This window comes from Olea europaea, chromosome 16, assembly GCF_002742605.1.
Source record: "Olea europaea var. sylvestris chromosome 16, O_europaea_v1, whole genome shotgun sequence".
NCBI lineage: Eukaryota > Viridiplantae > Streptophyta > Magnoliopsida > Lamiales > Oleaceae > Olea > Olea europaea.
The window spans coordinates 14,535,733-14,558,953 of NC_036252.1; the positions used below are offsets into that span (position 1 = coordinate 14,535,733).

At 29.8% G+C, this 23,221-nt stretch overlaps 1 long non-coding RNA gene across 1 annotated transcript; it reads left to right on the top strand.

Annotated features, from left to right (window-relative positions):
• Positions 1-2,741: 2,741 nt before the first annotated feature.
• LOC111412844 lies at positions 2,742-3,495 on the top strand. The gene is made up of 2 exons (XR_002706121.1): positions 2,742-2,818; positions 3,274-3,495. It is a non-coding gene; the product is annotated as an uncharacterized LOC111412844 (long non-coding RNA).
• The last annotated feature ends 19,726 nt before the right edge of the window (positions 3,496-23,221 follow it).

A 23,221-nucleotide genomic window follows, 5' to 3' on the forward strand; every position in this document is an offset into this window, starting at 1 on the left:
AGACTAACTGTCATGAGCCTTTGATTAGGAACAATAAATAAGATCTAACTGCTCATTTTAGATTCTTGACTAATCAAGTGAGTTATTTAACTAAGTTCATTACTCAATTAACTAAGATTACATCTTCATCCAAGAAGGTTTTGGTAAAAAAGAGTGAACTCATAGATTAAAGCAATCATATTAGCTGTGGTATTGCTCGCATCGCTCTTCAAAATAAGAGCTTTTTTATGCTTCATTGATTAGTAATTTTGGGTGCATGCATATGTTTTAATCATGATGTTTACTTATATATGCATGTAGTACTTTATATTTTTTCCTCATTTTTTGTTTTGCATTATTTTATGGAAAATAAAAATGAGAAAATAAAAAAATGAAAAAGAAAAAGAAATTTTTATAATTTATATTTTTTGGACATGTTAATTAGTGATCAAGTATTCATATAATTAATGAATGATAAATAAAATTTTCATTAACTTTATTAGAACTTATTTGGAGTGCTTGATATAGGTTATTGCATGTATCAACAACATTGCACCTATTAAGTGAGATGTGAGATGATACATGCAATAAATATGGAAAGAGTCTGAATGTCCTTTAAATTAGTTGACTTAAAATCTTGTATATCCTCTTTAAAAGAAAAAAAAATGTTATTAAGTTTCAAAAGAAATATGTGAAAAAATTGTAGCCTATATGATTTGAGTGATTAAACTTGTGGGGGTATCTTAATATCTGGTACCCTATTAGTTAACAGAATTTGAAGTAATTGGTCTAAAGCTTGATGTAGTGATCATGTAGAAAGCTTAATAAAGAAGAGTCCGTACTAAGATTTGAAAAATAAAAGAGAAAATATATACGTTTGTGCTCATAAAGAAAGAAACATATATACAACATCAAATATTAGCTTTTAATTTAAAAGGCCCTAAGAGCACTGTGTTTGACTTTCATAATTTGAAGAATATATTCATTAGCCAATGTCGTTTATACATGTCAATTTTAAGGTTTTAAAACTTGCTTACAAGAGTTTAGTGACATTTTGCACGCATGAATAACTTATACAATTTACTCAATTTAGGTTTAAAATAAGTTATATGGAAAAAGTTTACTGTTTATATATATATCAAGCAATAATTGTTCATGATGGTATATCTAAAAAATTTAGAAAAACAATTGTCTCAAAAGAAAAAGAATTTATTATCTCCCATCACATGTTTTGCAAAAATTTGAATATTTTTACATGTGCATATTTTTTAAACTCATTCCTCTTAATATTACACTCGTGATTACATTACTTACTTCCCTTAGTCATTGTAACAAAAAGGGGGTGGGTAGAGAATATTTATTTACGGAGAGAGTATTTATTTTAGGAGAGTTGGTATTATAAGTTAGGTCGAGAAGCTGATATGTGACTTAGCAAGAGTCTTAGAAATTTTTGATTGATTGGAACTTTAACGTTGATATTATTTTTTTAGATGTTATGTCTAAGTTATTAATTACACATATTATTGCATGCTTTGATATTACATATGTTTTACTTATGTTGTTTTATATAACTTAGTTATATTTTTTAAATTGTCAGTCTCCTCTTATTTTTCACGTGATATTGTTGTTTTCATGTGTTTCATGAAACAGTTGACAAGCTAAGATTTGAAAATTTAGTCTTGTGTAGTTAGGCTGTCTTAAATTTTGTTTTAAAATAAAATGATTTTATCACGGAATGTCAAGGAGGAGATTGTTAAGTCCAAATGATAATTAGCAATTTTCAAATTTTTAATGAAACATTTACTTAATCAAATCAAGTCCCAGTTGAATTATATTAGGAGTTTATCGAGTTGTAATCAAAGTCAAAGTAAGAGTTATTGAATCTTAGTTGTAGTAAAAATAGTTTATGTCAAATAAATACAAGAAGATCAAGATTTGAATTTCAAGAAGCAGAGCAAGAAACTGATTCAACACCACTCATTTGTTGCAATGTTGGTGCTCGAGCACTCAAAACATGGTCGTCACTGCTCAAGCGGTGGTGACATCTGGGAAGAATCCTGATAATGCTAATTTTGAATCTCTTTTCACCCCCAAATACTAATTGTTATGAATATATTGCCCATGAACGTCCTAGGATGTGTTGAATCATTATATAGCATTCGAGATCACATAATTGAATATCCAAACACACATTGATTCTTCGATTCAATACAAGATCAAAATATTCATACATTAATATTGATCCATCTTTGGTAAAGCCTTGTTATAAGTCAAGAGATTATCCTTTGAAAGTCATATTCATATTCCAATATTTCTTGCTTCAACCTATAGATCAAAGCACAGAAAGATCCTTGATCAAAGACCAAAACAAAGCCCTACCTTCACCAATTAGCCTTTAGGGTTTTGGAGTTTTGGGAAGAGGTGCTTGGAGTTTATACGCTCAAGGATGAGGTTCTTGTTGATCCACAAGATTAGAAAAGTAGCTCAGAGTTCTAAAAAGTACAGGCATGCACAACCAAAAGAGTTCCTTGATGATTTATAAGTTAGTTGACTAGTAATGAGTACAAATTATGCACTTTTTTTAGACCATTTTATTAAGCTTTTATGTCGTCAAATTATTAATTTCTATTAAACTTGAGTTGATTTTAGTTTGTTTTTAGTGATGGACTCGTTTGGAGCAAATGGAAAAGGATGAAGAACAAATTGGCTAGTGGATGCAATATTGAAGACCAAATTCAACACTTGAAAAATTGAAGAGGATGTTGATTGCACGATGGAGGAACTCAAGGACTACATTGCATTAACTTAGAAGTGGAATGACTTGAAGAATAATTATGAGGTAATTGGAGTCTTTTTAGAGTTTTCTTTAGTCAACAAAGGCAGAGGCTAGGCTATTCTATATAGAAAAACACGTACAAGCCAAGAAATTGGAGAGAGAGTCCTTCTCTTAGTCAACTAGGGTGGCCCTAACTTTTTTTATATATAATATATATATACATACCAACCAACCAACAGAAAATGTAGAGAGAGTTTTTTGGGGAAAATAAATTTCTGCGGCAGAACGTGGATAATCAATTGAGAGGGACAGCCTGCTGGGAGAAAATTGGACCGCAGCTTTAGGGAGTAAATTATTGCGGCTCTAATAATAGCACAGGAAACGGAGGGGAGGAAATTGTAGGTTGCCTTTTGCTGAATTAAATAGCTATACGCATAAAACAGCAGTTTTGGGGAGTTCTTGGGGATTCAAATTTTGACTGCCATAATTCATATACATACATATATTCCACATGGCAGCTTTGGGAAGAATTAATTGGTTGCTGGAATTACAAAAGAGAGGGACGCAGGAGACAAAAATAAAAGAAAAGACGGCTGAAGACGGAGATTCACGTGCCAAAACTTTAATCACGTTCCGTCAATAAATCGGGTGATGTCTTCCATGAATTTATCTTGCTTTTCTTTCATTAATATGTTTAGCTAAATTTATTTTAGGGCGAATAATGTAACTGATTTGGGACCTTTATTTCTTTTATTTGAGATTTTTGTTAATTATATTTCTAATGCTTTGAATTATTTGGCAAATTATTCAATAATTTTGTGAACAATAATTACGTAGAGATGCGGATTCTTGTTTAGACCACATATTAAAATTCGGTAAATTAATATAACGTGTAGAGATACCTATATTAATTGCTGCGGTCATCTAGAAATTCTTAGAACTGTTATTTCGTTTAATTAAATTTAATTCGCATAGAGATATGGAATTGAACTAATTAAATAGACTCAACGAGAACTCGAGAGGGGTAAGTTGAATATAATAGAAGAATTCGACCAAACACTACTTTAGCTTATGAATCTCGATAATAGAAATAAAGGTGATCAATAGGTGAAATTGTTCCGCCCTAATTCCCATTTATTAATTGAATTCTCACTAATTTTCTGTCGCATTCACGAAATTTCTAGTATTTAGATTTAAAAATCACATTCAATTTCTATTTATTTATTTATTTTCATTAAATAGAAGTTAGGAATAATAAATTAAGTACTAAAATATAGTCCTCGTGGAAACGATAATCCGGACTCAAAAGGTCCACTTTACTACTTGTTACGATCCGTCCACTTGCGGGATAAAATCGACAACAAGTTTTTGACGCTGTTGCAGTGGATTATTACTTTTAGTCTTAATCTATTTTTTCTATTTTAAATTTTAAAATTTTCTATTTATTTATTTTCTTTTATTTAAAAAAAGAAAAGAAAAGAAAAGAGTGTTCGTTGTATGCTTAGTGTCCAAGGCGACGTTTTTGAACCGTTTGATTCGGAAATAGAACGTACCTTCAGACGAAGACGCATGGAACACAAACAAAAACAGCAGCATCAAATGGCTGACAATTTAAATAACCCTATCCCTATACAGCCAATTGGACAAATGGCCACGAGAAATCAACAGCAAGAGCAAAGAGAAGTAAATGAAGGGGACTTGCCAGTGTCTATGTTTTTTATGCCTATAGCAGCACTCGCGCGGTCCAGCATAGTATATCCAGAATTAAAAGTCATGATGATCAAATACGTATATGTTGTCTATTAGAATACTGGAATAATATAAGGATACTGAAATTGATTTAAATATGTACTAAATAAGTTAATTATGCTATTAAAAATCTATGATAAAAAAGGTTTGACGTAAGTTCTCGTTACCAATAAATAAAAGTAGAACCATATTTTAACAATGTTATCTTATGTTGAAACAGTTAAGCATGAGAACTTAAAGTGTTATATTTGCTTCATGAAAACTTAATAGCGATGTAAACTGCACGAAATTTTCGACAAAATGAATATCATACAAATGGTAAAATAACTGTCAAAATGGGCTTATTCACTCTTATTGACAATGGGATGAATTCGATATGATCGATCATTTTGTGCATCACCCTACTAGCTACTTTCCTCTCCATTTCCCATGTGCCCCGATTAAGTTCAATACGGCCTCTTCGAGGGCATATGTTTCGTTTATTTTTATTTTTATTTTTTAAAGTTAAATGGGATGATGCACCAAAAAGTTGCCCCGCCCCGATTCCAAGACAGTAAAAAACCTCGCTCATATCCCACCAAACCAACGAATCGAACAAATTTTGTGTCATTCGGGGTAGGATTGGTTTTTTTGCCACAGTGATATATAAGGTATTATCAACATGCAAATAATAATAATAATAATAATAATAATAATAATAATAACAACAACGTTTAAAAATTTGTTAAAACAAATCACATAGTTATAGAAGGACATAATCGATTTGAAATTTTTTTAGTATTTTTGACAATGAATATTATACTTACATTTAATTATCTTAGTTTTAATATTAAACAATTCAAATAGTTTTTAGCTGCAAAATCATCCTCAACGATCAATAGGATAATCAGTGGCGGAACCAACACCCGATGAGAGGGCATAGCCACACATGCTAGCTCCGCTGGAACCTATAGTCGCCGCGCTGCCATGGACAAAGAATGAAGCGTTGAAACACAGGTGCAACCGACAGGGAAGAATGGGAGTAATTTGGAAGATGAACAAAAATGATTTAGGCCAATTTTGTTTTTTAAAGTTGTGGGCTTTTTCTTTTGGGCCTGTTGTTGAGGAAAAAAATGTTAGGCCCAATTACTAAATCCAATAGATTGAAGATGCAAAGCCTGTTTGGCTTGCTGTTTTTATTCGCTTCACAAAGCATACACACAGAGCCACAAATGTACTCCATACTTTAAACCCAAGGAAAATTCTACTTGTACATAATGGTATCCATAATGTGATGTGGCAAACATCCGATTGTTGATGTGCAAGTGTGAAATTTGAATTAAAGGTTGGATCCCGTGCCACGTGTAATTAAGGACACCATTATGTGGACAATTATGTATATGTAGCACTTCCCTAAACCCAAAATCAAACAATACCATCCAATTCCAATTTCCAAACCCTATTCTTTGCTTCTGGCACTCACGTGGAGCCACCATCGAGTCATCGATTCTGAGCCACCGAACACTGCAGCACTACACCACCACTGAATCACCAGTAACTGATTCCACTTGTGATGGTGTGAAGTGAGTGATGAGCCTCCTGCCTTTGTTCAATTTTATTTCTTTTTTAATTTTAATTTTTAAGTTTTTGTTCTTCTAGTTCATTTATTGATTTATTATTATGAAATTATGGGTTATCAGTTAAATTGATCGGTTATGAATTATGAATTATGAATTTATGAGTTTATGTTTTATAAGAATTTACTGTGAGTCTATCTATGACTTGAGAGTTGTGAGCCAGCAGTTAACGTCTATGAAAATTAGGCACTTTGTGAATTTGAGAATATGTGATATCATAGATGTGGACTCTGGAATTTGCGAAAATTGATGGTTTTGTGAAAATTGGGGATTTTGGAATTGGAAACTTTTAGTATCCGTGGACTTAAGCAATCTGTTAATATTTGTGAAAATTGTGATTTTCGAAATGGAAACTTGATGATAGTTAATATGTTATTTACGTTTTAGGGCATTTATATAATAATTAAATTATTTTAATATTATTTAATTAAATATTAATAAACGATCTCACTATTGAGTGGGTCAATGGTTAACATTCGTCGACTGTCCTCACTGGTTCCAATTCCTAGATCTACCACGGAGTATAGTCATTGAATATTGAAAACTATTTTGGCGCCAAATTTGAATTTGTAACCAAGTTGTTATCAACTTCCAACAAGTAAAAATATTTGATCATCGAATGCCACCTTTAACCACTAAAGAGTGTGTTTGATTGGTATGGAAAATATTACCTAGAAAAGAAAATGTTTTCCATTTTTTGTGGAAAATAAAAACCACCTCTACCCAAGGAAAATATTTTCCTTAAAAACAAGGAAAATTAGACATATTTTCAAAAGTTGGAAAATATTTTCCATGGAAAAAAATAGCAATCAAACACTTCAAATAGGAATTTAAAAGGAAAATTGATATTTTCCATGGAAAATAAATGTAATCAAACACACTCTAAGTGATACTAGTCGTTGAATGTCAAATTTCCCACTACTTCCAACAATGAGATAAAATTAATTGTTTTTTTTTTTTTTTTACTTTGTTAATGACCAACCACTATGGTCATTGAATATTTATTTTTATATTATTTGTATTTCGAACGTTATCATTAAATATTAACAAATATTTTGATGGGGTTTCTCCCGTTGGCATCCACCCAAAATGACCGATATTAATTTGGTCATTGAAAATATAGGATTCACAACTAATTTTCTAGTTGTTATAATATATTTTCAACTAATTTTTCTACTATTAAACGTATCCTTTGGTAGTTGAAAATAATTTTTAACAATCAGATTTATTTGATCATTGAAATATTAGTTGTACAATATATATTTCCTGTAGTATATCCCTGGCAATGAACACATGCGTGGACGCAGGCAAAGGGAGTCTTTCATGGATTTTTAATTTACAAATTGAGTGATTTAGGTATTAAAATTGGGACAAAATAGTGGCGACCTGTCAATTTTCATTTTTATCATCCCCTAATATTTTTTATTAATACAACACCTACTACCAATGGAGTAATGAAGTAAATCTCTATAGCGTGATCACGTTACTTCAATGTATGGAACTTTACAACTACAATATCAAATTATTAATAAATTATTGTGAATCAAGTGTAATTAAACACGCCAATTCAAGAGCACGATTCTTGCTTTACTATTTGAAGTGCAGTTTAATTTTAAATACTTAGCTCATATTTTGTAGGGAATTAAATCAATATTTTAATTTAAAGGGGTGTTTGATAGGCATTTTTATGTAAAAATGCATTTTAGAATAGTAAATTGATGTAAAATATGTGGTTGAGAAATAAGGAAAAGCTTTTTATTTACGTATAATATTATTTTAATAAAGAATGTGTGGTTGAAAAGAAGAGAGAGAGAGAGATGTATTTTGAAAAAAATGGCTATCAAACGAGGCCTAAATGAAAGTTAACAGTTAATTTAATTTACATATTTTATCGGATTCACATCTTTTCAATTACATAGTTCATCATCTTTTCTCAAAATCAGCTAAAATCTTATTTCAATTCTGACTAAACGAAGACTTACTGAAAAAAATGGACTTGATTTTTGAAAAAGGTAATTATATTATCACTATGAATTTTGTTAGTAATAGTTACACCCCAATTTTAAGCATTTTTTTCTTTACTTAAATAGCCTTAAGGAGAATTACATAATTGGGTTTTAAATATTTCTCATATAAAACAATTTATTGTTTCACCACAATCATAAAATATGCCAATTCAAATTACCATCTTTAAAAACCCTAATTCCAGAAATAACAGATACATGGCGCTGTTAGTGGAGACATTTGAGCGATGTTCTAAAATTTTGGTGTTGAACTTTCATTTATACCAATTAATCCTATGCAATCCAGTCTTTTATGCAAAGCTCTATCTTGTCAAGTAACCAGGATCAAATTTATCTCATTAGAGCTAATCAGGGAATGAATGGATCCTCATAATTTTAAATTCAACGTGCAAAATAAGTCTTGATCAATCATTACAAATAATTTTAACTTTGTATGATGCTTAAAAGATGACACATAAAATTTTAAATTCAACGGTGCAACCTTTCCTTTTAGAATTATTTGTGTCCAAACTTTCTTCCTTGGTTAATCTAGTACTATCTTTCCCTTATTCTTCATCTTGTCTCAAGCACGAACATCATCAATTTAGATGATTAAAGGAAGATAACAAAAACTTCAAAATGGGGGGAAGGATGAGAAAAATGATGAGTAATATTGAAATGATCAGTACACTGCAATACTATATTTCCTTTTTCTTTTTTTGTTTTTATTCGATTAGGAGTATAATTGTAAACTTGTTGTAGTGTATTTATTGAAAATATATTTTAATTGTGATGTGATTATAATGTGGTGTAACAAGTAGATTTTATTGTGGTAATATAATTACCATTTTGAAAATGCTGAATTCATTAATTATTACTTTGTATATCATTTATTTTTTCTTGATAATATTATTGATGCCTTTTCTCATCATATTAGGGACAATCAACATAGTTATAACTACAGTTCAGCTTCCTGTCCAGGGTGGGGGACAGGCTCAAAAAAGGGCGCCCACATGGCATCGCCCTATTGGACAGCCGACCCTCCAATATGTGGCGTCCACGTTTTTTGCCCTGTCCCCCACCCTGGATGTTTGGCTTTTTCCTTATAACTATATGGGTACTGAATATTTCTAACATATATTGCCTCATAATACGTATGCAGCTAAAATATCAGTTATTAACTACAAACCCTTCAGGTATAAAGCACTTTGTCACTGCAGAAATTCACTTATTTCACTTCACCCTCCGTCCAATACAATACAACGCTGACATGACCAGATCTGAACGTTAGTACGAAATTTCAGCACTTGTAGCAGTGAAGCATTGAAATCATCATTGCCACACGTATAAGAAACTTAGAACTAGAATAATTGTTGTCTACCTGGACTCTATGTCAGAACCAAGCTTTTTTACCTGGGCATCCAAAGCAAATGATACTGAACACATGCCTCGATCGCTGAGGACTTTCCTATGGACCCATATATCAAGATGAACTAACAGTTGATAAGCATCCAAAAAAACACATGCCTTAATCGGCATTCAAATTTTTCTAACAGCCTCCACAAATGAAGAAGAAGGGGCTCTTCTAGTCCTTAATAGAGGACTTCAAACAAATGAAAAATGATGGTTTGCCTAAATAAATATTACCAACTTTGAAGGATAGGTCCTCGGATCTATGGAGATTGTAAAGTGCTTTGAATAATTTCAAAAGGATATCCTCTAAGTTCTCGACTAACTTCTAGATGATAAAACCACTAATGATACAAATCCATCCATTTGGATTATGTTGTAGTTTGATCCAAGTCTGGAAGGGTATTGGAGTTTTAGTTGAAGTGGTCTTGAAAAGATTAAATTATGGAGAGAGGAGAAAAGTCGTTGCAATTTAGCTACCTGGGCTGCTAGCTTGGATCTCGAGCGGCGTCATCAAAATTTCAATAGAGACTTGGCGCCTGCCTAGCGCTTGAGTAGCATAGTTATTCGACCCAAGCCCATTTTGTGTTTTAACACATTTTGTAGACTTCTATTAATCTACAAGTCGAGTTTTGGGGTTTATATATATTCTTCACTAATTGTATTGAGATCATAATAGTTATACAATATCTTGAGAGCTTTAGATCTTAATTGAAAATATCTAGATTGTGTTGTAAACACATTCATTATTTTTTTATTATGACATTCTCTTCCTCTGTGGTCTTCTTTCATCTTTGATTTTCACATAAATTTTGTTGTTCTCGTCTTTGTTCGTTTATTTCATTATTGTCACTATCTTCTCAATTCATAACAAACTAGTCTACATGGCAACAATGAAATACAATATTCCGTTATTGGATCGCAACATAAGATTTACTTTATGGCAAGTAAATATTCTAGTAGTTTTTGTGTAGATGGATTTAGAGAAAGCCTTGCTTGACTTTTAAAAGATATCTTCAACTTGGACATAGGATAAAAAGTAGCATAGGGATTGAAAAGTTCAATCCTAAATTCATTAACATCTATTAAATCAAATACATCAAAATATTCTAAAGGAGAAAAGTGCAATTGCACTATGATTGAAATTGAAGCAGCTTTGTATGACAAAGAGCTTGACCAGTAAGTTACACTTGAAGCAGCGCTTGTATTCTCACTAGATGTCCAAAGGAATTCCATTGGATGATCACTTAACTATGTCCAAAGAAATTTCTGGTGATTTGGAGACATTGGAAGTCTAGTATGATGAGAAGGATTAGCATTGATGTTGTTTTGTTTGTTGTCACCATCATATATTACTTTTCGACATATTATTCTCTATAGACTGGAAATTCTCACTGTAGATGAGGTCTATGATACTTTAATATCCAAGGAGGAAATAATGTATCTTGCAAGTGGATTGGAAATTAGGTTGAGGGGCTAGTTGTTCATGAGAGAAATCAAGATAGGAATCTTAGTTGGAATAAAAAGGATAGATTGAATCAAGAAATGTAGAGAAAACATGTCACTTTTATAGAAAGAAGGGACATATTAGAGTTGATTTTTATGTTTTGAAAAACAGAAACAAGGTTGCTGGTTCTAGTGCTTCTAGTATAGGAAAATAACCTGTAAACATAGCAAAGGCTGGTGTTATGAAAGACGGGCAAAGACCTGACATTCTTAATCTTGTAAGGAATGGGATCTTGACTTAGCACGTACATATCTTATTTGCCTCAACAGAGACTGGTTTACAACATAGAAAGAGTTTCGAGAGGTGCAGTAACTATGGAAAACAATGTGCCTTGCAAAATTATTAAGTTGATATAGTCAGAATCAGAATGTTCGATAGGATTATTAAAATACTTACAAATGTAAGGCACGTTCCAGAATTGAAATGAAATATCATATATTTGAGCACAATTAACTCAAAGGGTTATAGATGCCTGGTAAAGATAGAGTTTTGAAGATGAGCCGAGGTTTTCTTGTTGTCATGAGGGGACATAAAAGCTCTACACACTTATAAATTTTTTAGGATTCCATAGTTATAGGGAATGCAAAATTTTCTACTTTTCTTAGACAGATGAAGAAGTTACAAAATTTTTGCATGTGCGTATATTAGTGAGAATGGTATGGCAAGATTGAGTATGAGGGGACTAGGAAGAAGACTAGTAAGATGAAGATTTGTAGGCTTCGTATCTTTGTCTTTAGGAAATAGAGAAGAGTCTAACTCATTAAAGGAAGGCACAACACGAAGGAAACACTTGAATATATTCATTCATATCTTTGAGGACCAGCTAGGGTTCCTTTTAAATGATATACTTATTACTTCTTGACAGTGATTGATGATTTCTCCATGAATATTTGGTTATTCTTCTTAAGACAAAAGAGTGGTGTGTTTGAGATGTTCAAGCAGTGAAAAATAGTGATAGAAAAGCAAACAGAGAAGCAAGCAAAACATCTATGCACAGATAATAGGTTTGAGTTTTAGTCAGATGAATTAAGTAGCTTCTATAGGGCTGAAGGTATCTAAAGACACTTAACAATACTTTGAACTTCGTTATAGAATGGTATGGTAGAATGAATGAATGGAAACTTGATTGAAAAAGGTTCTTTACATGTTTTCAAATTCTGGGTTGCCCGAGACATTTTGAACTAAAGCTGGCACTACAGCTTGTTTTTTGTATAATCTCTTACCCTTAATTGCCATTGAGAAAAAGATACCAGAAACGGTATAGTCTGATAAACATTCTTGTTATCCTGAGTTGAAGATCTTTTGGGTATCTTTCTTATATTTATGTGAATAATGGGAAATTGGAGCCTAGGTCTAGAAAGTGCATCGTTCTTGGGTATAAATAAGACATAAATGGCTATAAGTTGTGGTGTCCTGAGATATAGAAGATGGTAGTTAGTAGAGATGTAGAATTTGATCAACTTGCTATGGTTCGTGATTCACTTTATAGGGATTCTAATAAACCAAGGTACATAATCATTCAACTTAGGTGGAGTTGAAAATTAGTTTAGGAGAACAATTAGAGGCTCCAGAATAGTCTACTCCAAATTAGTTAATTCAAAACTGACAGATAGTAACACTTTGCTTATGTTGCCTACACCACTAGCACCACAGTATTCAATTGCTAAAGATAGACATTGCAGATAGAGTAAACCTTCATAGAAGTATGAGAGGCAAACTTAGTCATTGAATAAACAGTACTTGGGACTTGTGAAATTACCCAAGGATAAAAAAATTGTTCGCCTCAAGTGGGTCTTCAAAAGGATGGAAGGGACATCAGCGATTGAAGTTGAAAGGTATAAAGCCAAATTAGTTGCAAAAAGGGCTACAGCTAGATTCCGAATGTTGACTTCACAGATGTATTCTCACCATTTGTAAAGCATAGTTCAAGTCGAGCTTTACTTAGGATTGTAGCCAAGAATAATTTGGAGATTGAGCAAATGGATGTTAAGACATCATTCTTGTACGGAGAAACTTGAGGAGAGCATTACATGCAACAACCAAAGGGTTTCATAATTTTGGAAAGGAAAATTATGTGTTTGTGCTTATTGAATAAGTCATTGTTTGGAATGAACCAATCGTTGAGGCAGTGGTATAAAATATTTGATTCATTCATGACTATTCATAATTTCATTAGAAGCAGTTATGATAGTTGTGTGTACTTTAAAAAATGAGATGGTGGATCATTTTGTTGTTATATCTTGACAATATGCTCATAGTAGACAAAGATAAAGTAGATGTCAAAAAAGTGAAAGCTCAACTTTTTGAGGAGTTTGAGATAAAAATAAAAAAAAAAAAAAAATAAAAACCTTAGGTACAGTAAGGAAGATTCTTAGTATGGAGATCTTAAGGGATAGAAAAGATGGTAAATTCTAATTAAGTCAAAAGGGTACATTGAGAAGATGCTTCATAGGTTCGATATGCTGAGTGCAAAGGCAATTGTACTTGTTTGCTACCTACTTTAAATTATCATTTGGCTTGTATGTTTTAGGTTACTTGTTCCAATGCACTTGGTTCACTTATATGTACTATAACTTGTACAAGACTAGATTTGGTACATATAGTTAGTACAATTAGCAGGTATATGAAAAATCCTGGCAAGGAATATTTTAAAGTAGTACAGTGAATATACATATACTTTAGAGGCTCTACTAATGCTTGCTTGCATTTTGGTAGAAATACAGATGGAGTCATTGGGTATGTAGATTGAGATTATATAGGGGATCTTGATGAGAAGATATCACTTACTGGGTATGTGTTTACTCTTAAAAGCTGTGCTATCAATTGAAAAGCTACTTTACATAATACAATATTATTGTCTACAACAAAGGCAAAGTACATGACAATTACTGTGAAATTACCGGAACGCTCTTGATTATCAAATTATGCGTTCTAGATTATTTATTAGTTTGACCTTATGTGAAGAATTCACAATTAAAAGCAACGAATCACTTATTAATTGTTTCTAGATGGTTAATTATACAAATCCAATTATCCTATGTTTAAATGTCGCAATCAATAAATAACAAAGCAGTGATGCACACAAGTATTGTTGACGGAGAAACCTCAACTGGATAAAAATTTTGGGACCAAACCAGTTACTTCTACTATAGATAATGAATGTTACAGTTATATGATGTCAAGCTAACTCCGCTAGACTTTCCGATCTATTTCCTGTAATCTCCAAGATATTGTTGTCTCGACAGCTTCCCAATCTTGTACAATTGCCTCTTCCCAGTAGAATTTCAAGAATTACCAATTCTTGTGCTTTTGCTGTGCTTACAGTCCACCTCTTCCAATATCCAACTAATTGAGTACTTTCCTTAAAGTGTGAAGGAAATTAGGTGTTTTTGATTCAAGGATTTGATGCTTTCCCAAATATTTGGTTGTATAATCTCAAGAACCAAAAGATTGAAATCAAGGTTTGAATGTGCTCTTAGATCTTCAAAGAATGATATGGATTGCCAACATAATGAACACGACAGTTTTGGATTTCATAGAGTAAGATATATATATATATATATATATATATATAAAAGAGGGGGGTCCCTGAAAAAGAGGTTATTTCAAGGATTTTAAAGCTGTTATAGGAGGTTGTTAGGATAAATTATAAAAATCCTACTCAGTATTTTTCTTAATTTAAATGTCTTTTTCTTTTGATAAAATAATATTTTTTTTTTTTAATAAAATCATGCCATCTGAGATATATGAACTTGGGCCTAACTCCATTCTTGTAAGGACACCACTGGCACTCCCTTAACAAGAATTCTTAAAACAGTGATCTCTTTCCCTCTTCTATGCGTTTCCTAGCCTCTTCACTGGGCATTTACGCTTTGAGAGGTCACTCAGGGCTTATTTTAAAAACAGTTTAAACTTTTAACTTGGAGTTAAGACATGCTATTATCATATACTCAGCATGAAACATAAAACTCTTTACAAAAATCATAAAACTTTTACAAAATAAAAAATTTATAGATCTGGAACTAATATTAACTATTAGCACCATATCTTAGAACTATAAAATATACCTACCGGAATGATCCATCGGTAGTTTTTAAAACAACATATTTTTGTGGGATATTATTCTATCTAAGAATATGAATAATTAAGAATTTCCCTTTCGGGAGAGAAAGAAAATTAGAACATGTTTGAGAGAATTCAAAACTTGTATTTTATATATTTTCTTGTGTGTTTACAAATGAAAGAATGGTCTCCTTTTATAGGAGAGAAAATAGAGAGGAAGCGTTTTTCAAAAGCAAGGAATCTTTGCTTTTTTCAAAACGTCAAAAAGAAAACAGTAAAAAGCTATGCTATCAAATCTTACTTTATCAAACAGTAAGATTCTTTACAAATTTTTCAAAAAGAAAACAGTAAAGATTCTTCTTTTTGTACAATAATTCTTGATCTTTTCTTGAGATCTGGACAAAAGTCTTCAAGTGGTTGAGTCTAGTCTGAAAATCACCGTAACTTTTTGCCAAATGTCTTCTTTAAGCTAAAATCTGAATGAATCCTTATCTTGTTTCATAATTATGTCTGCCAATGCTGTCTAAAGAGTCTCCTCCATCAGTACAACCTTCTGGATTATCATCTTCTTCTGAATTATTGTCTTCAAAATTATCCAAGTCTTTTTCTTGTTCAATTTTCTTTTTGCCTTTTTTTCTTTTTAATCTGTATTTTCTTTTTCTTTGTAGTACTTTGTTTAACTTGCTGCTGTATTTCTTCAATCTTATCAAACATTTCTTTGATTCTTCTAATATCTGATTGAGAAATCTGTTCTGGATCTTGAGCTGATTGAAATGATTCCGGCAAATTGATTGGGCTTTTCTGTTTAAGGTCTATTGGACTTATAAGTCTAGTAGCAGAATTTCCAGTCTGCTGTATCTGGTCTTCAGAAATATTTTTATTTTTTGTAACAGGATTTTCGGCCTGTTGAGTAAGAGAATCAACAGTCTCCTGAGTCTGTTGAGCTTTTGGTAAGCCCAGGACCATAAACGGATTTGATAAGTCTTTACCAGCTTCCGTTTGAGCTGGACTAGCTATAGACTTCTTTGGTTCTATAGTACCTGATTGTGTCTGAACAATTGGATTTGAAATCTTTAAATTAATAATTTCTTGTTCTAATTCAGAAATTTTCTTTTGTAAAACTAATTTTTCTTGTTGTAAAGACTGATTGGACTCATTTAAAATTTTAAAATTCTTAGTCATACATTCACAATGTTCACAAAATTTAGAAGCATAATCTAAGGGCTGATCTGAAACATTCTTTAAAGAAGGGGCAACAAAATAATTAATTCCTATAAATTTTCTACATTCTTCTAATGCTTCTGAAATTGAATAAAATCATTTATAAAGAGGATTTGGAAATTTTTTTATACAATCTGAAACTTCTAATCAGGTATGATAAATTCCTGGAAGTCTACCTTGTAAAACAACATAACACTTAAATTTTTTGTGGTCTTGACTAAAGTGTTCTGAAAGAGCATTTAAACATGCTAAAAAATATTTTTGATCTTTTGGATTCTTATTTATTAAAACTGTTTTATCTGGAATATTATAAGCAGCATCTATTGTATTATCATTTAATCTTTTATAATTAATTACCATTCTACTTTTTCCTCTAATAATTTCTGAGTGTTTTCTAACTATAAAAGCTGCTGATCTATGTGGGCTTTCTGATTTTTTAATTACTCCTAATTTTAATAAATCTTCTATATGCATCCTAAAGTCTTCCTGATCTTGGTTTGTTGCTTCAATATTTTTTGTTTTTATTATATATTCTGGATTTTTTATTTTTATTTCACAGAAAACTTTATCTTTTTCCCAATATTTTAGTATATTTTCTCCTAAAATTTCTAATTTTTCTAATTTACTAATCATATTTTCTATATCTTGTTCTGTTACTAACAAATTATAAATTTTTTCAATTTCTACAAACTCTAAACATAATTCTTCATCTTCCTTAAAGTTTTCATAATATTCTTCTTCTAAAAAATTATCTAATTCTTCTTTTTCTATTAATTGACATTCTCTTTCTTTACTACACTCACATTCTTTTTCTTTTTCTATTATCCCACCACGCTTCTCAGAATACTCTGATGGAATATTCTTAGTATAAGTAGGTGCACAAAGTGAAATTTTTGTAATTGCGAATAATCTTTACTAATTAATATGCTACCATTATCTTTTAACAAAAAACTTAATCCTAAAATTAAGTCTGTATTTAAAGATAATTCTCTTACCCATACTGAGTCTTTAGGTAAACTATATTCTGTACTTCTTCCACAATTAGTCTCAAAACTAATTCTTGCTGGTTTAAGGATATCTTGATAACTATAAAAATTCTCATCCATTTGTTGGGCTTCTATAGGTTCCTTTAACTTTATTATATTATTTTCTGGTATGATTCTTTTATTAATTACACAATGACTACATCCTGAATCTATTAAACCTAAACAAATTATTTCAAAATTTTCTATTCTAACATAACATTTTACTTTAATACTTTTTAATTTTTCTGGATTACAAAAAACTTGAACTAATTCTGGTTCAGGAATGATTTCTGGGTTTTTTCCTTTTTTATTTAATTCCAAAAATTCTAATTTTTGTAAAATATATCTTTGCATATCTTCTAAGTTTTCTATTCTTTTTCTTAATTTTTTTATTTCTGATAATTCTATTTGAATTGAATCATTCTGATTTTCTTCTTCAAATTCTACTAAATCTTTTTGTATCAAGCATTTTTTACATGCTTCTAGAAAACAATCTTTACATTTAACTCTTAATTTTTTACTAAGATACCATTTACATAAAAAAACATGGTATACTATCTGAACCTGTTTCTTTTATCCATTTATGTTTACATTCTAATTCTATATTCATAAATTCTAATTCTTCATCTGAATCTGATGAATTTTTAATATTTGAAAATTCTTGTATGAAATTTTCATAATCTGATTGTTCTTCTAGATTACAATTATTATTATAATCTTCTATTGATATAATACTATATACTGACTCTTTATCTGAAATATATTCATCTATTTCTAACAAATTTTCATTAGTACATTCTACTAGAGTACTTCTTTTATTATTATTTATCTTTTTTGGACATGTCTTAGCTAAATGATCTGTTTCTCTACAAACATGACAATTTAATTTATTAGGATAATTTCTTTCTAGTTTAAATTTTCTGACATGTCTACTTTCATCTAAATAAGGCTTTCTTCTATTAGATTTTCTAAGATAATATCTTTTCTTAAAAAGTTGACTAGTTTTTCTTTTATCATATTTTCTTTTATTCTTTTCTCTAAAATTATTACCATAAGTCTGAGGTGTATAAATATCTTTACAGAATTTATAATCCGTCTTTTTTAGTTGATTCTGGATTTGTAATTCAACACATTTTTCTTTTAAACATTGCATTATAAATTGTGTTCTTATTCCTATACTCCATAAATGATCTGGTCTGTCTATAACATGCTTATTTTCATTCCACTTTTTTGTTATTTCTAATCCTAAGGGACCTGGTAATTTATGGAATAATTTTTTTCCTAATTCTTGATTAAAAGTATTTCCTGATATAGAAACAAGATAATGATATTCATTTAAAAATTGTTTAACTTCTTTGCCTTTAGTACATCTATTTAAGTTAAGTTGTTCAAGATTTCTAATAGCTTTATTTTGAATTATTAAATGTCCTGTATTTGGATCTGCTCCTGTTAATAATTCATGTATCTTACTAAAAAAATTATAAGGATTATTTCCTAATCCTTATAATGCTTCAAATTCTGTTTGTTTATCTTTCTTAAAAGCTTCCCATGTAGCTTTAGCACTTTCTCCTAGAAATATTTCTAAATATCTATACATTTCTAATGGTTCCATATTATCAGCTAATCTAATATAATGTCCTAATATTGTATTCTTCCATACTTCTATAGTATTATTCCAAGTTTGAGGATCATGTACTGTAATATTTAATATTTGTGGTTTATGTGGTGTCTGAAATTCTATTTTAGGTTCTAAATGTCTAACTTTTCCTCTAGCTATATAATTTCTTTCTTTATTATTATAATCTGTAAAAGGTATTCTAGGAGGATGACCACCTAAATATTGATTTGGTTTTGGTTCTGTTTTAATTTGCATAATTTCATCTGCTAATTCCTTATAATTACTATTTTCTGAAATTTCTGTCCTATTATCAATTTCTTCTATATTAATTCCTACTCTTATATTTTTAAAATTATCATAATATAAATATTCTGTTTCTCCTATTTGTTTATTTGAAAACAAATGATCTTCTAATTTTAAAAGTTCTGTAGGAGATAATTTCATTTCTAATTTTTTAGGATAAAAAATTCTATCTTCTATTTCTATTTCTACTGTATTAAGAAATTCTGCTGTTTGTTGTTCTTCATTAGTATTATTAGATTCTGTTTCAGAATCATTATTTCTATTTATGTGACTATAATTTCCAAACCTTAAACTAGTTCTTCCATGTAAATCTTTATATGTTATAGCTTCTTGAGGAGCTAAAATTAGTTCTTTATTTTCTAAAAATTTTTCTAAATCCCATTCTAATCCTGCTAAAAGTTCTGAATCATAAGTTTTAGGCTTAATCATTTTTATTCCTTTACTACTCATTAAATTTATTACTTTATCTATGTATAATTTATATTTTGTTTGAGAATTATTACTACATCTTCCTAAGAATCCTATACTTATTAATAAATTTTCTCCTGAAACAACATCTTCATATCCGTGTGTTTGAATTCCTATTTTAATTTTTTCTGAAAAATCTTTTATGGTTAATAAGAAATCTGGATTACAATATATAATTCCATTATTATCATTCATATCGACTTCTGTACTAGCTATCATACTCTTTTCTATATTTTGGATTCTTTCATCATAAATAGTCAATAAAACTTTATTTCCTAAATTTTTTCTCATTAATCCTTTAATTCCTATTACTATTAATCCTAGATGCATAAATCTAAAATTCTTTTTTCTTAATTCTTTTTTAGATTCTTCTGATATTAATGATAATTATCTTACTTGACCATCTAAACATTGAATAGATACTTCTCTAGTATGTCTAAAAAATTAGGTTCTTGATTCAAAAATTTCTCTATTATATAAATTTTCTGGATTAAGTAATTGTAGACCATGAGTTTGAAATCTATTATAATCTTGTTCAGGATCTATAAGTTCTTCTATATTTTGATTATACTGAGGCTGTCTATGTAAAATTCTTTCTATTATATTTGTATTTGTATTAGAAGTACTATGTCTACCTCTATCATAGGGTTCTGAAGATGACCCTACTTCTCTAATAGTTCTTGATCTACCAGGAAAATTATTCATATTTTATAAAATGTTGTAGAGAATTTTCTAGTTATTTTTTCTTTACCTGTATTTTTTAAACTTAATCTATCTAACTTATTTATTATATTTTCTACTTCTTGGGTTGGTTTATTTTCTATATTATTTAATTTTCTATTTATATTTTCTATTGCCTCTGTAGTCTTAAGATCTGAAAATTTTTCTTTATCTTCTACTCTAGAGATTTTATTTAAAATTGTTGAATTTTGTTCTTTAATAAAATCTAGGTTTTCACAAATTTTATTAATATCTTTCTCAATATTAAAGATTCTTTTTCCTAAAGTACTAAGTTCTCCAGTTAATTTATTAATTTCTTTTACTGAAAGATCCAGTTTTAAAACTCTAGTCTGAATAATAAAAAGAATCTAATGAAAAATTTGTATGATCTGATAAATAATTATTGTCAATATTGTCTAATTCAATCCTTAATTTTAGATCTGATATGAATGTCTGATCAAAACTATTTATAAAATATTCTTCTCTAAATTCTGAAATTAAAGATCTATATAAAATCTGTTCTTTTAATTCTTGGTGTAAATCTTTAGTTACTTGTAAGATAGCAAATAAATAATCTATAGGTTTATATTTTTCAAGAGAAATTAATTCTATACCGTATTCAAAAATCTCTTCTATTTCTTTATAAAATGTAAAACTATAGAATATTTTTTCTAGATCTACAAGTAAAATTCTAAAAATCATAAAACAAGTAAGTAGTTTCTAAAGATTAAAAGAGTTATACCTTTTACAAAATCTGAAGAAATATACTAAAATCACCAGCACCGAAACAAAAGCTCTGATACCAAAAGAGGGGGGGTCCCTGAAAAAAATAGAAAATTATCTACAACATTTTATAAAATATGAATAATTTTCCTGGTAGATCAAGAACTATTAGAGAAGTAGGATCATCTTCAGAACCCTATGATAGAGGTAGACATAGTACTTCTAATACAAATACAAATATAATAGAAAGAATTTTACATAGACAGCCTCAGTATAATCAAAATATAGAAGAACTTATAGATCCTGAACAAGATTATAATAGATTTCAAACTCATGGTCTACAATTACTTAATCCAGAAAATTTATATAATAGAGGAATTTTTGAATCAAGAACCCAGTTTTTTAGACATACTAGAGAAGTATCTATTCAATGTTTAGATGGTCAAGTAAGACAATTATCATTAATATCAGAAGAATCTAAAAAAGAATTAAGAAAAAAGAATTTTAGATTTATGCATCTAGGATTAATAGTAATAGGAATTAAAGGATTAATGAGAAAAAATTTAGGAAATAAAGTTTTATTAACTATTTATGATGAAAGAATCCAAAATATAGAAAAGAGTATGATAGCTATATATATATATATATATATATATATATATATTTTATTTTTATTTTTATTTTTTTTTTGAAGAAAAATAGAATTTTGGTCATCGACTTGTCGCTCGAGCAATAGGTCAACGACAGATGGGTAACCGCTGAGCCGTTGTCAATATTTTTATTATAACTTTCTCTTTCGATGTCCCATTAAGGTGATTTAAAATGCATTAAAAGCTAACTCAAAAGGCTACAATTCTTCTAGATAAAATTGTCCAAATTCCGAAGTTTCATATGAAAAATACATTGCAAGTTATGATTAAGAATTTGGAACAAACTTGTGCGGCACTTTGATATCTTTTAGAATTCTAATTGCATTCCAATGGCCATATGTGATATTCTTGGACATTTTGGAGTCCTTCAAAGACTATACTACCAACTTCAACTTTTTTCCTGTAATTAGGACTCAATAATTTAACTTTGATTACAACATCTCAGCAGACTCGTTGACTTTTACAACTCTTTTATAATAATCCCTTTGTCTAAATAATTGACAATATAATAGAAGCCTAAAAAACTCTCCCTTTGGCATTTGTGACAAAACTATAAAATAAAATCAATAAGTAAGAATAAAAAAACTGATCTACTCAAACTCAAACTGAAAGACCGTCTCTTGCATTTCTTGTTAAATCTATTTCTTGAAATCAAAAACTCATATACTCAGTATAAAAGAACGTGATGCATGAAATATAACAATTGAAGCACATGATCATAAATATACTAACTAGTTTGAGATGTTACATTAATGTCAATCAAAACAACAACCGAAATATTAGTATCCCAAAACATCACAACTCAGATAGCTATACATTATGATATGGAATGCAATGCAAATAGCTATGCATTATGATGCAATGCAATGCAAATTCTCTTCCTCGCAACAAACTCTAAACATTTTTATACAATATCAAAATGTATCTATGTTTCTCCCCAACGACCCCTAGATATAAGATGCAAATGTCAATACAAATTCAATTTCAAGCTTCTCCATTTTTGTATATTCTTTCCCATTTTGTATATACTCTCTCCTCCCCCCCCCCCCCCCCCCCCTTTCAAAAATGATGAAGGGTACAATTTCAAACTCAATTTTAGCAAGAATATGTAACAACTTAAAAATGCAGTTGATAGCATTCATAAGTATAATTAATGATTATTAAACTTTCCCACATACTTATTTTAATTTAAAATGGAGTAAATTGTATGAGTAACCCATGTATGTAAAGTGTCACTAATTCTTTTTAAGTAGAACTCCAAACCTTAATTTTATGGAAATGACATATAAAACATCACTTTCAATAAGTTTATTCTCCTAATTATGAAAGTCAAATCATTAAGCACATTAGGACCTTTAAATAAAGCTCAGGTTACATGTATATTGTGATCT